Source organism: Canis lupus, chromosome 38, assembly GCF_048164855.1.
Source record: "Canis lupus baileyi chromosome 38, mCanLup2.hap1, whole genome shotgun sequence".
Lineage (NCBI taxonomy): Eukaryota > Metazoa > Chordata > Mammalia > Carnivora > Canidae > Canis > Canis lupus.
Genome location: NC_132875.1, coordinates 25,545,449 through 25,561,065, shown reverse-complemented (window position 1 = coordinate 25,561,065; position 15,617 = coordinate 25,545,449).

Sequence of the window (15,617 nt, the reverse complement as noted above, 5' to 3'; positions counted from 1 at the left end):
TTCTATTTGAATCGATTCGATTCTTTTCATTTCGATTCGATTTGATTCAATTCGATTCTTTTCGATCAATTCAATTTGATTGTTTTCGATTTGATTCGATTCGATTCTTTTCGATTCTATTCAATTCGATTAGTTTCCATTCGATGATGCAATTGGATTCTTTTCGATTCGAGTCGATACGATTCGATTCTTTTTGATTAGATACAATTCGATTCTTTTCGATTCGATTCGATTCTTTTCGATTCGATTCGACTCGATTTCATTCTTTTTGATTCGATTCGACTAGAATTTAATCGACTGATTCAATTTGATTCTTTTCTTTTCGGTTCGATTCTTTTCTATTCGATTTTTTTCTATTCAATTCGAGTCTTTTCAATTCGAATCTTTGCGATTCGATTCGATTTGATAGTTTTAATTCGATTCGAGTCTTTTCGATTCGATTCGATTCTTTTCAATTCGATTCTTTTCGATTCGAGTCTTTTTGATTCGATTCATTTCGATTCGATTCGATTCTTTTCAATTCGATTTGATGCTTTTCCATTTGATCTGATTTGTTTCATTTCGATTCTTTTCGATTCGATTGGATTCTTTTCGATTTGATTCAATTCTTTCGATTCGATTTGATTTGATTCTTTTCGATTCGATTCAATACGATTCTTTTCATTTCGATTCTAATCGATTCTCTTCGATTCAATTCATTTCGATTCGTTTCGATTCTATTCGAATTTTTTCGATTCTATTCTATTCGATTCATTTTGAATCATTTCGATTTGATTCTGTTCGAGTGGTTTCTATTAGATTCTTTTCGATTTGATTCAATTCGATTCGAGTCTTTTTGATTCGAGTCTTTTCGACTCGATTCAATTCAATACGATTCTTTTAGATTCGATTCGATTCGATTGTTTTCGTTTCGATTCGACTTTTTTTGATTCGATTCTTTTCGATTCGATTGTTTTCAATTCGATTGATTCGATTCTTTTCAATTCTATGCTATTCAAAGCGATTCTTTTGTATTTGATTCGATTCGATTGTTTTCTTTTTGATTCGGTTCGATTTGTTTCTTTTCGATTCGATTCAATTCTTTTCGATTCGATTCTTTTCGATTCGATTTGATTCTTTTCGATTCGATTCTATTCTTTTCTATTCCATTCGAATCGATTCGTTTTGATTGAATTCGATTCTTTTCGATTCGATTCAATTAGATTCTTTTCGATTGGATTCAATTTGTTTCGATTCGAATCCATTTGATTCTTTTCGATTGGATTCCATTCGATTCTTTTCGATTTGATTCAATTCGATTCTATTCATTTCGATTATTTTCGTTGAGATTAGATTCTTTTCGATTTGATTTTTTTCGGTTCGAGTCGATTCATTTCGCTTATTTTGGTTAGGATCAATTCAATTCGATTCTTTTTGATTTGATTTGATTCTATTCGATTTCTTTCGATTCTATTCTATTGTATTCTTTTCGATTCGATTCCATTCAATCCGATTCTTTTCGATTCGATTCGATTGTTTTAGATTTGATTCCATTCTTTCGATTCTCTTTGATATGATTCTTTTCGATTCGATTTGATACGATACTTTTTATTTTGATTCGAATCGATTCTCTTCGGTTCGATTCGTTTTGATTCTTTTCGATTCAATTCTATTCGAATTTTTTCGATTTGATTCGATTCGATTCTTTTAGATTCTACTTGATTTGTTTCTTTTCGATTCGTTTTGATTCGATTCTTTTTGATTCATGTCGATTCGATTCGATTCTTTTGTTTCGATTCGAATCTTTTCAATTCGAATCTTTTCGTTACATGGAATTCGATTCTTTTCGATTTGATTCTTTATGATTTTTTTCAACTGGATTCAATTCGATTCTTTTTTTTATGATAGTCACAGAGAGAGTGAGAGAGGCCGAGACACAGGCAGAGGGAGAAGCAGGCTCCATGCACCGGGAGCCCGATGTGGGATTCGATCCCGGGTCTCCAGGATCGCGCCCTGGGCCAAAGGCAGGCGCTAAACCGCTGCGCCACCCAGGGATCCCTCAATTCGATTCTTTTTTATTCGAAGCTATTCGATTCTTTTTGATTCGATTTGATTCTATTCGATTTTTTTCGATTTGATTCGATTAGTTCCTTTTTGATTCAATTCAATTCATTTCTTTTGATTCAATTCGATTCGATTCTTTTGGATTCGATTCGATTCTTTTGGATTCGATTCTTTTGGATTCGAATCGAGTAGATTCTTTTCATTTCGATCGGATTCATTTCAATTCGATTCTTTTTGATTCGAATGTTTTCGAATCAATTCGATACTTTTTGATTCGATTCGATTCTTTTCGTGTCGATTTGATTCTTTTCGATTCGATTCTTTTCTATTTGAATCGATTCGATTCTTTTCATTTCGATTCGATTTGATTCAATTCGATTCTTTTCGATCAATTCAATTTGATTGTTTTCGATTTGATTCGATTCGATTCTTTTCGATTCTATTCAATTCGATTAGTATCCATTCGATGATGCAATTGGATTCTTTTCGATTCGAGTCGATACGATTCGATTCTTTTTGATTAGATACAATTCGATTCTTTTCGATTCGATTCGATTCTTTTCGATTCGATTCGACTCGATTTCATTCTTTTTGATTCGATTCGACTAGAATTTAATCGACTGATTCAATTTGATTCTTTTCTTTTCGGTTCGATTCTTTTCTATTCGATTTTTTTCTATTCAATTCGAGTCTTTTCAATTCGAATCTTTGCGATTCGATTCGATTTGATATTTTTAATTCGATTCGAGTCTTTTCGATTCGATTCGATTCTTTTCAATTCGATTCTTTTCGATTCGAGTCTTTTTGATTCGATTCATTTCGATTCGATTCGATTCTTTTCAATTCGATTTGATGCTTTTCCATTTGATCTGATTTGTTTCATTTCGATTCTTTTCGATTCAATTCGATTCTTTTCGATTCCATTAAATTGGATTCGATTCTTTTCGATTCGATTAGATTCTTTTCGATTTGATTCCATTCAGTTCGATTCTTTTCGATTCGATTGGATTCTTTTCGATTTGATTCAATTCTTTCGATTCGATTTGATTTGATTCTTTTCGATTCGATTCAATACGATTCTTTTCATTTCGATTCTAATCGATTCTCTTCGATTCAATTCGTTTCGATTCGTTTCGATTCTATTCGAATTTTTTCGATTCTATTCTATTCGATTCATTTTGAATCATTTCGATTTGATTCTGTTCGAGTGGTTTCTATTAGATTCTTTTCGATTTGATTCAATTCGATTCGAGTCTTTTTGATTCGAGTCTTTTCGACTCGATTCAATTCAATACGATTCTTTTAGATTCGATTCGATTCGATTGTTTTCGTTTCGATTCGACTTTTTTTGATTCGATTCTTTTCGATTCGATTGTTTTCAATTCGATTGATTCGATTCTTTTCAATTCTATGCTATTCAAAGCGATTCTTTTGTATTTGATTCGATTCGATTGTTTTCTTTTTGATTCGGTTCGATTCGTTTCTTTTCGATTCGATTCAATTCTTTTCGATTCGATTCTTTTCGATTCGATTTGATTCTTTTCGATTCGATTCTATTCTTTTCTATTCCATTCGAATCGATTCGTTTTGATTGAATTCGATTCTTTTCGATTCGATTCAATTAGATTCTTTTCGATTGGATTCAATTTGTTTCGATTCGAATCCATTTGATTCTTTTCGATTGGATTCCATTCGATTCTTTTCGATTTGATTCAATTCGATTCTATTCATTTCGATTATTTTCGTTGAGATTAGATTCTTTTCGATTTGATTTTTTTCGGTTCGAGTCGATTCATTTCGCTTATTTTGGTTAGGATCAATTCAATTCGATTCTTTTTGATTTGATTTGATTCTATTCGATTTCTTTCGATTCTATTCTATTGTATTCTTTTCGATTCGATTCCATTCAATCCGATTCTTTTCGATTCGATTGTTTTAGATTTGATTCCATTCTTTCGATTCTCTTTGATATGATTCCTTTCGATTCGATTTGATACGATACTTTTTATTTTGATTCGAATCGATTCTCTTCGGTTCGATTCGTTTTGATTCTTTTCGATTCAATTCTATTCGAATTTTTTCGATTTGATTCGATTCGATTCTTTTAGATTCTACTTGATTTGTTTCTTTTCGATTCGTTTTGATTCGATTCTTTTTGATTCATGTCGATTCGATTCGATTCTTTTGTTTCGATTCGAATCTTTTCAATTTGAATCTTTTCGTTACATGGAATTCGATTCTTTTCGATTTGATTCTTTATGATGTTTTTCAACTCGATTCAATTCGATTCTTTTTTTTATGATAGTCACAGAGAGAGTGAGAGAGGCAGAGACACTGGCAGAGGGAGAAGCAGGCTCCATGCACCGGGAGCCCGATGTGGGATTCGATCCCGGGTCTCCAGGATCGCGCCCTGGGCCAAAGGCAGGCGCTAAACCGCTGCGCCACCCAGGGATCCCTCAATTCGATTCTTTTTTATTCGAAGCTATTCGATTCTTTTTGATTCGATTTGATTCTATTCGATTTTTTTCGATTTGATTCGATTAGTTCCTTTTTGATTCAATTCAATTCATTTTTTTTGATTCAATTCGATTCGATTCTTTTGGATTCGATTCGATTCTTTTGGATTCGATTCTTTTGGATTCGAATCGAGTAGATTCTTTTCATTTCGATCGGATTCATTTCAATTCGATTCTTTTCGATTCGAATGTTTTCGAATCAATTCGATACTTTTTGATTCGATTCGATTCTTTTCGTGTCGATTTGATTCTTTTCGATTCGATTCTTTTCTATTTGAATCGATTCGATTCTTTTCATTTCGATTCGATTTGATTCAATTCGATTCTTTTCGATCAATTCAATTTGATTGTTTTCGATTTGATTCGATTCGATTCTTTTCGATTCTATTCAATTCGATTAGTTTCCATTCGATGATGCAATTGGATTCTTTTCGATTCGAGTCGATACGATTCGATTCTTTTTGATTAGATACAATTCGATTCTTTTCGATTCGATTCGATTCTTTTCGATTCGATTCGACTCGATTTCATTCTTTTTGATTCGATTCGACTAGAATTTAATCGACTGATTCAATTTGATTCTTTTCTTTTCGGTTTGATTCTTTTCTATTCGATTTTTTTCTATTCAATTCGAGTCTTTTCAATTCGAATCTTTGCGATTCGATTCGATTTGATATTTTTAATTCGATTCGAGTCTTTTCGATTCGATTCGATTCTTTTCAATTCGATTCTTTTCGATTCGAGTCTTTTTGATTCGATTCATTTCGATTCGATTCGATTCTTTTCAATTCGATTTGATGCTTTTCCATTTGATCTGATTTGTTTCATTTCGATTCTTTTCGATTCAATTCGATTCTTTTCGATTCCATTAAATTTGATTCGATTCTTTTCGATTCGATTAGATTCTTTTCGATTTGATTCCATTCAGTTCGATTCTTTTCGATTCGATTGGATTCTTTTCGATTTGATTCAATTCTTTCGATTCGATTTGATTTGATTCTTTTCGATTCGATTCAATACGATTCTTTTCATTTCGATTCTAATCGATTCTCTTCGATTCAATTCGTTTCGATTCGTTTCGATTCTATTCGAATTTTTTCGATTCTATTCTATTCGATTCATTTTGAATCATTTCGATTTGATTCTGTTCGAGTGGTTTCTATTAGATTCTTTTCGATTTGATTCAATTCGATTCGAGTCTTTTTGATTCGAGTCTTTTCGACTCGATTCAATTCAATACGATTCTTTTAGATTCGATTCGATTCGATTGTTTTCGTTTCGATTCGACTTTTTTTGATTCGATTCTTTTCGATTCAATTGTTTTCAATTCGATGGATTCGATTCTTTTCAATTCTATGCTATTCAAAGCGATTCTTTTGTATTTGATTCGATTCGATTGTTTTCTTTTTGATTCGGTTCGATTCGTTTCTTTTCGATTCGATTCAATTCTTTTCGATTCGATTCTTTTCGATTCGATTTGATTCTTTTCGATTCGATTCTATTCTTTTCTATTCCATTCGAATCGATTCGTTTTGATTGAATTCGATTCTTTTCGATTCGATTCAATTAGATTCTTTTCGATTGGATTCAATTTGTTTCGATTCGAATCCATTTGATTCTTTTCGATTGGATTCCATTCGATTCTTTTCGATTTGATTCAATTCGATTCTATTCATTTCGATTATTTTCGTTGAGATTAGATTCTTTTCGATTTGATTTTTTTCGGTTCGAGTCGATTCATTTCGCTTATTTTGGTTAGGATCAATTCAATTCGATTCTTTTTGATTTGATTTGATTCTATTCGATTTCTTTCGATTCTATTCTATTGTATTCTTTTCGATTCGATTCCATTCAATCCGATTCTTTTCGATTCGATTCGATTGTTTTAGATTTGATTCCATTCTTTCGATTCTATTTGATATGATTCTTTTCGATTCGATTTGATACGATACTTTTTATTTTGATTCGAATCGATTCTCTTCGGTTCGATTCGTTTTGATTCTTTTCGATTCAATTCTATTCGAATTTTTTCGATTTGATTCGATTCGATTCTTTTAGATTCTACTTGATTTGTTTCTTTTTGATTCGTTTTGATTCGATTCTTTTTGATTCATGTCGATTCGATTCGATTCTTTTGTTTCGATTCGAATCTTTTCAATTCGAATCTTTTCGTTACATGGAATTCGATTCTTTTCGATTTGATTCTTTATGATTTTTTTCAACTGGATTCAATTCGATTCTTTTTTTTATGATAGTCACAGAGAGAGTGAGAGAGGCAGAGACACTGGCAGAGGGAGAAGCAGGCTCCATGCACTGGGAGCCCGATGTGGGATTCGATCCCGGGTCTCCAGGATCGCGCCCTGGGCCAAAGGCAGGCGCTAAACCGCTGCGCCACCCAGGGATCCCTCAATTCGATTCTTTTTGATTCGATTTGATTCTATTCGATTTTTTTCAATTTGATTCGATTAGTTCCTTTTTGATTCAATTCAATTCATTTCTTTTGATTCAATTCGATTCGATTCTTTTGGATTCGATTCTTTTGGATTCGAATCGAGTAGATTCTTTTCATTTCGATCGGATTCATTTCAATTCGATTCTTTTCGATTCGAATGTTTTCGAATCAATTCGATACTTTTTGATTCGATTCGATTCTTTTCGTGTCGATTTGATTCTTTTCGATTCGATTCTTTTCTATTTGAATCGATTCGATTCTTTTCATTTCGATTCGATTTGATTCAATTCGATTCTTTTCGATCAATTCAATTTGATTGTTTTCGATTTGATTCGATTCGATTCTTTTCGATTCTATTCAATTCGATTAGTTTCCATTCGATGATGCAATTGGATTCTTTTCGATTCGAGTCGATACGATTCGATTCTTTTTGATTAGATACAATTCGATTCTTTTCGATTCGATTCGATTCTTTTCGATTCGATTCGACTCGATTTCATTCTTTTTGATTCGATTCGACTAGAATTTAATCGACTGATTCAATTTGATTCTTTTCTTTTCGGTTCGATTCTTTTCTATTCGATTTTTTTCTATTCAATTCGAGTCTTTTCAATTCGAATCTTTGCGATTCGATTCGATTTGATATTTTTAATTCGATTCGAGTCTTTTCGATTCGATTCGATTCTTTTCAATTCGATTCTTTTCGATTCGAGTCTTTTTGATTCGATTCATTTCGATTCGATTCGATTCTTTTCAATTCGATTTGATGCTTTTCCATTTGATCTGATTTGTTTCATTTCGATTCTTTTCGATTCAATTCGATTCTTTTCGATTCCATTAAATTTGATTCGATTCTTTTCGATTCGATTAGATTCTTTTCGATTTGATTCCATTCAGTTCGATTCTTTTCGATTCGATTGGATTCTTTTCGATTTGATTCAATTCTTTCGATTCGATTTGATTTGATTCTTTTCGATTCGATTCAATACGATTCTTTTCATTTCGATTCTAATCGATTCTCTTCGATTCAATTCGTTTCGATTCGTTTCGATTCTATTCGAATTTTTTCGATTCTATTCTATTCGATTCATTTTGAATCATTTCGATTTGATTCTGTTCGAGTGGTTTCTATTAGATTCTTTTCGATTTGATTCAATTCGATTCGAGTCTTTTTGATTCGAGTCTTTTCGACTCGATTCAATTCAATACGATTCTTTTAGATTCGATTCGATTCGATTGTTTTCGTTTCGATTCGACTTTTTTTGATTCGATTCTTTTCGATTCGATTGTTTTCAATTCGATTGATTCGATTCTTTTCAATTCTATGCTATTCAAAGCGATTCTTTTGTATTTGATTCGATTCGATTGTTTTCTTTTTGATTCGGTTCGATTCGTTTCTTTTCGATTCGATTCAATTCTTTTCGATTCGATTCTTTTCGATTCGATTTGATTCTTTTCGATTCGATTCTATTCTTTTCTATTCCATTCGAATCGATTCGTTTTGATTGAATTCGATTCTTTTCGATTCGATTCAATTAGATTCTTTTCGATTGGATTCAATTTGTTTCGATTCGAATCCATTTGATTCTTTTCGATTGGATTCCATTCGATTCTTTTCGATTTGATTCAATTCGATTCTATTCATTTCGATTATTTTCGTTGAGATTAGATTCTTTTCGATTTGATTTTTTTCGGTTCGAGTCGATTCATTTCGCTTATTTTGGTAAGGATCAATTCAATTCGATTCTTTTTGATTTGATTTGATTCTATTCGATTTCTTTCGATTCTATTCTATTGTATTCTTTTCGATTCGATTCCATTCAATCCGATTCTTTTCGATTCGATTCGATTGTTTTAGATTTGATTCCATTCTTTCGATTCTCTTTGATATGATTCTTTTCGATTCGATTTGATACGATACTTTTTATTTTGATTCGAATCGATTCTCTTCGGTTCGATTCGTTTTGATTCTTTTCGATTCAATTCTATTCGAATTTTTTCGATTTGATTCGATTCGATTCTTTTAGATTCTACTTGATTTGTTTCTTTTCGATTCGTTTTGATTCGATTCTTTTTGATTCATGTCGATTCGATTCGATTCTTTTGTTTCGATTCGAATCTTTTCAATTCGAATCTTTTCGTTACATGGAATTCGATTCTTTTCGATTTGATTCTTTATGATTTTTTTCAACTGGATTCAATTCGATTCTTTTTTTTATGATAGTCACAGAGAGAGTGAGAGAGGCAGAGACACAGGCAGAGGGAGAAGCAGGCTCCATGCACCGGGAGCCCAATGTGGGATTCGATCCCGGGTCTCCAGGATCGCGCCCTGGGCCAAAGGCAGGCGCTAAACCGCTGCGCCACCCAGGGATCCCTCAATTCGATTCTTTTTTATTCGAAGCTATTCGATTCTTTTTGATTCGATTTGATTCTATTCGATTTTTTTCGATTTGATTCGATTAGTTCCTTTTTGATTCAATTCAATTCATTTCTTTTGATTCAATTCGATTCGATTCTTTTGGATTCGATTCGATTCTTTTGGATTCGATTCTTTTGGATTCGAATCGAGTAGATTCTTTTCATTTCGATCGGATTCATTTCAATTCGATTCTTTTCGATTCGAATGTTTTCGAATCAATTCGATACTTTTTGATTCGATTCGATTCTTTTCGTGTCGATTTGATTCTTTTCGATTCGATTCTTTTCTATTTGAATCGATTCGATTCTTTTCATTTCGATTCGATTTGATTCAATTCGATTCTTTTCGATCAATTCAATTTGATTTTTTTCGATTTGATTCGATTCGATTCTTTTCGATTCTATTCAATTCGATTAGTTTCCATTCGATGATGCAATTGGATTCTTTTCGATTCGAGTCGATACGATTCGATTCTTTTTGATTAGATACAATTCGATTCTTTTCGATTCGATTCGATTCTTTTCGATTCGATTCGACTCGATTTCATTCTTTTTGATTCGATTCGACTAGAATTTAATCGACTGATTCAATTTGATTCTTTTCGGTTCGATTCTTTTCTATTCGATTTTTTTCTATTCAATTCGAGTCTTTTCAATTCGAATCTTTGCGATTCGATTCGATTTGATATTTTTAATTCGATTCGAGTCTTTTCGATTCGATTCGATTCTTTTCAATTCGATTCTTTTCGATTCGAGTCTTTTTGATTCGATTCATTTCGATTCGATTCGATTCTTTTCAATTCGATTTGATGCTTTTCCATTTGATCTGATTTGTTTCATTTCGATTCTTTTCGATTCAATTCGATTCTTTTCGATTCCATTAAATTGGATTCGATTCTTTTCGATTCGATTAGATTCTTTTCGATTTGATTCCATTCAGTTCGATTCTTTTCGATTCGATTGGATTCTTTTCGATTTGATTCAATTCTTTCGATTCGATTTGATTTGATTCTTTTCGATTCGATTCAATACGATTCTTTTCATTTCGATTCTAATCGATTCTCTTCGATTCAATTCGTTTCGATTCGTTTCGATTCTATTCGAATTTTTTCGATTCTATTCTATTCGATTCATTTTGAATCATTTCGATTTGATTCTGTTCGAGTGGTTTCTATTAGATTCTTTTCGATTTGATTCAATTCGATTCGAGTCTTTTTGATTCGAGTCTTTTCGACTCGATTCAATTCAATACGATTCTTTTAGATTCGATTCGATTCGATTGTTTTCGTTTCGATTCGACTTTTTTTGATTCGATTCTTTTCGATTCGATTGTTTTCAATTCGATTGATTCGATTCTTTTCAATTCTATGCTATTCAAAGCGATTCTTTTGTATTTGATTCGATTCGATTGTTTTCTTTTTGATTCGGTTCGATTCGTTTCTTTTCGATTCGATTCAATTCTTTTCGATTCGATTCTTTTCGATTCGATTTGATTCTTTTCGATTCGATTCTATTCTTTTCTATTCCATTCGAATCGATTCGTTTTGATTGAATTCGATTCTTTTCGATTCGATTCAATTAGATTCTTTTCGATTGGATTCAATTTGTTTCGATTCGAATCCATTTGATTCTTTTCGATTGGATTCCATTCGATTCTTTTCGATTTGATTCAATTCGATTCTATTCATTTCGATTATTTTCGTTGAGATTAGATTCTTTTCGATTTGATTTTTTTCGGTTCGAGTCGATTCATTTCGCTTATTTTGGTTAGGATCAATTCAATTCGATTCTTTTTGATTTGATTTGATTCTATTCGATTTCTTTCGATTCTATTCTATTGTATTCTTTTCGATTCGATTCCATTCAATCCGATTCTTTTCGATTCGATTGTTTTAGATTTGATTCCATTCTTTCGATTCTCTTTGATATGATTCTTTTCGATTCGATTTGATACGATACTTTTTATTTTGATTCGAATCGATTCTCTTCGGTTCGATTCGTTTTGATTCTTTTCGAATCAATTCTATTCGAATTTTTTCGATTTGATTCGATTCGATTCTTTTAGATTCTACTTGATTTGTTTCTTTTCGATTCGTTTTGATTCGATTCTTTTTGATTCATGTCGATTCGATTCGATTCTTTTGTTTCGATTCGAATCTTTTCAATTCGAATCTTTTCGTTACATGGAATTCGATTCTTTTCGATTTGATTCTTTATGATTTTTTTCAACTGGATTCAATTCGATTCTTTTTTTTATGATAGTCACAGAGAGAGTGAGAGAGGCAGAGACACTGGCAGAGGGAGAAGCAGGCTCCATGCACCGGGAGCCCGATGTGGGATTCGATCCCGGGTCTCCAGGATCGCGCCCTGGGCCAAAGGCAGGCGCTAAACCGCTGCGCCACCCAGGGATCCCTCAATTCGATTCTTTTTTATTCGAAGCTATTCGATTCTTTTTGATTCGATTTGATTCTATTCGATTTTTTTCGATTTGATTCGATTAGTTCCTTTTTGATTCAATTCAATTCATTTCTTTTGATTCAATTCGATTCGATTCTTTTGGATTCGATTCGATTCTTTTGGATTCGATTCTTTTGGATTCGAATCGAGTAGATTCTTTTCATTTCGATCGGATTCATTTCAATTCGATTCTTTTCGATTCGAATGTTTTCGAATCAATTCGATACTTTTTGATTCGATTCGATTCTTTTCGTGTCGATTTGATTCTTTTCGATTCGATTCTTTTCTATTTGAATCGATTCGATTCTTTTCATTTCGATTCGATTTGATTCAATTCGATTCTTTTCGATCAATTCAATTTGATTGTTTTCGATTTGATTCGATTCGATTCTTTTCGATTCTATTCAATTCGATTAGTTTCCATTCGATGATGCAATTGGATTCTTTTCGATTCGAGTCGATACGATTCGATTCTTTTTGATTAGATACAATTCGATTCTTTTCGATTCGATTCGATTCTTTTCGATTCGATTCGATTCGACTCGATTTCATTCTTTTTGATTCGATTCGACTAGAATTTAATCGACTGATTCAATTTGATTCTTTTCTTTTCGGTTCGATTCTTTTCTATTCGATTTTTTTCTATTCAATTCGAGTCTTTTCAATTCGAATCTTTGCGATTCGATTCGATTTGATATTTTTAATTCGATTCGAGTCTTTTCGATTCGATTCGATTCTTTTCAATTCGATTCTTTTCGATTCGAGTCTTTTTGATTCGATTCATTTCGATTCGATTCGATTCTTTTCAATTCGATTTGATGCTTTTCCATTTGATCTGATTTGTTTCATTTCGATTCTTTTCGATTCAATTCGATTCTTTTCGATTCCATTAAATTGGATTCGATTCTTTTCGATTCGATTAGATTCTTTTCGATTTGATTCCATTCAGTTCGATTCTTTTCGATTCGATTGGATTCTTTTCGATTTGATTCAATTCTTTCGATTCGATTTGATTTGATTCTTTTCGATTCGATTCAATACGATTCTTTTCATTTCGATTCTAATCGATTCTCTTCGATTCAATTCGTTTCGATTCTATTCGAATTTTTTCGATTCTATTCTATTCGATTCATTTTGAATCATTTCGATTTGATTCTGTTCGAGTGGTTTCTATTAGATTCTTTTCGATTTGATTCAATTCGATTCGAGTCTTTTTGATTCGAGTCTTTTCGACTCGATTCAATTCAACACGATTCTTTTAGATTCGATTCGATTCGATTGTTTTCGTTTCGATTCGACTTTTTTTGATTCGATTCTTTTCGATTCGATTGTTTTCAATTCGATTGATTCGATTCTTTTCAATTCTATGCTATTCAAAGCGATTCTTTTGTATTTGATTCGATTCGATTGTTTTCTTTTTGATTCGGTTCGATTCGTTTCTTTTCGATTCGATTCAATTCTTTTCGATTCGATTCTTTTCGATTCGATTTGATTCTTTTCGATTCGATTCTATTCTTTTCTATTCCATTCGAATCGATTCGTTTTGATTGAATTCGATTCTTTTCGATTCGATTCAATTAGATTCTTTTCGATTGGATTCAATTTGTTTCGATTCGAATCCATTTGATTCTTTTCGATTGGATTCCATTCGATTCTTTTCGATTTGATTCAATTCGATTCTATTCATTTCGATTATTTTCGTTGAGATTAGATTCTTTTCGATTTGATTTTTTTCGGTTCGAGTCGATTCATTTCGCTTATTTTGGTTAGGATCAATTCAATTCGATTCTTTTTGATTTGATTTGATTCTATTCGATTTCTTTCGATTCTATTCTATTGTATTCTTTTCGATTCGATTCCATTCAATCCGATTCTTTTCGATTCGATTGTTTTAGATTTGATTCCATTCTTTCGATTCTGTTTGATATGATTCTTTTCGATTCGATTTGATACGATACTTTTTATTTTGATTCGAATCGATTCTCTTCGGTTCGATTCGTTTTGATTCTTTTCGATTCAATTCTATTCGAATTTTTTCGATTTGATTCGATTCGATTCTTTTAGATTCTACTTGATTTGTTTCTTTTCGATTCATTTTGATTCGATTCTTTTTGATTCATGTCGATTCGATTCGATTCTTTTGTTTCGATTCGAATCTTTTCAATTCGAATCTTTTCGTTACATGGAATTCGATTCTTTTCGATTTGATTCTTTATGATTTTTTTCAACTGGATTCAATTCGATTCTTTTTTTTATGATAGTCACAGAGAGAGTGAGAGAGGCAGAGACACTGGCAGAGGGAGAAGCAGGCTCCATGCACCGGGAGCCCGATGTGGGATTCGATCCCGGGTCTCCAGGATCGCGCCCTGGGCCAAAGGCAGGCGCTAAACCGCTGCGCCACCCAGGGATCCCTCAATTCGATTCTTTTTTATTCGAAGCTATTCGATTCTTTTTGATTCGATTTGATTCTATTCGATTTTTTTCGATTTGATTCGATTAGTTCCTTTTTGATTCAATTCAATTCATTTCTTTTGATTCAATTCGATTCGATTCTTTTGGATTCGATTCGATTCTTTTGGATTCGATTCTTTTGGATTCGAATCGAGTAGATTCTTTTCATTTCGATCGGATTCATTTCAATTCGATTCTTTTCGATTCGAATGTTTTCGAATCAATTCGATACTTTTTGATTCGATTCGATTCTTTTCGTGTCGATTTGATTCTTTTCGATTCGATTCTTTTCTATTTGAATCGATTCGATTCTTTTCATTTCGATTCGATTTGATTCAATTCGATTCTTTTCGATCAATTCAATTTGATTTTTTTCGATTTGATTCGATTCGATTCTTTTCGATTCTATTCAATTCGATTAGTTTCCATTCGATGATGCAATTGGATTCTTTTCGATTCGAGTCGATACGATTCGATTCTTTTTGATTAGATACAATTCGATTCTTTTCGATTCGATTCGATTCTTTTCGATTCGATTCGACTCGATTTCATTCTTTTTGATTCGATTCGACTAGAATTTAATCGACTGATTCAATTTGATTCTTTTCTTTTCGGTTCGATTCTTTTCTATTCGATTTTTTTCTATTCAATTCGATTCTTTCAATTCGATTCGATTCGATTCGATTCTTTTTGTTTCAAATCGATTCGTTTCAATTCGAGTCTTTTCAATTCTAATCTTTGCGATTCGATTCGATTTGATATTTTTAATTCGATTCGAGTCTTTTCGATTCGATTCGATTCTTTTCAATTCGATTCTTTTCGATTCGAGTCTTTTTGATTCGATTCATTTCGATTCGATTCGATTCTTTTCAATTCGATTTGATGCTTTTCCATTTGATCTGATTTGTTTCATTTCGATTCTTTTCGATTCAATTCGATTCTTTTCGATTCCATTAAATTGGATTCGATTCTTTTCGATTCGATTAGATTCTTTTCGATTTGATTCCATTCAGTTCGATTCTTTTCGATTCGATTGGATTCTTTTCGATTTGATTCAATTCTTTCGATTCGATTTGATTTGATTCTTTTCGATTCGATTCAATACGATTCTTTTCATTTCGATTCTAATCGATTCTCTTCGATTCAATTCGTTTCGATTCGTTTCGATTCTATTCGAATTTTTTCGATTCTATTCTATTCGATTCATTTTGAATCATTTCGATTTGATTCTGTTCGAGTGGTTTCTATTAGATTCTTTTCGATTTGATTCAATTCGATTC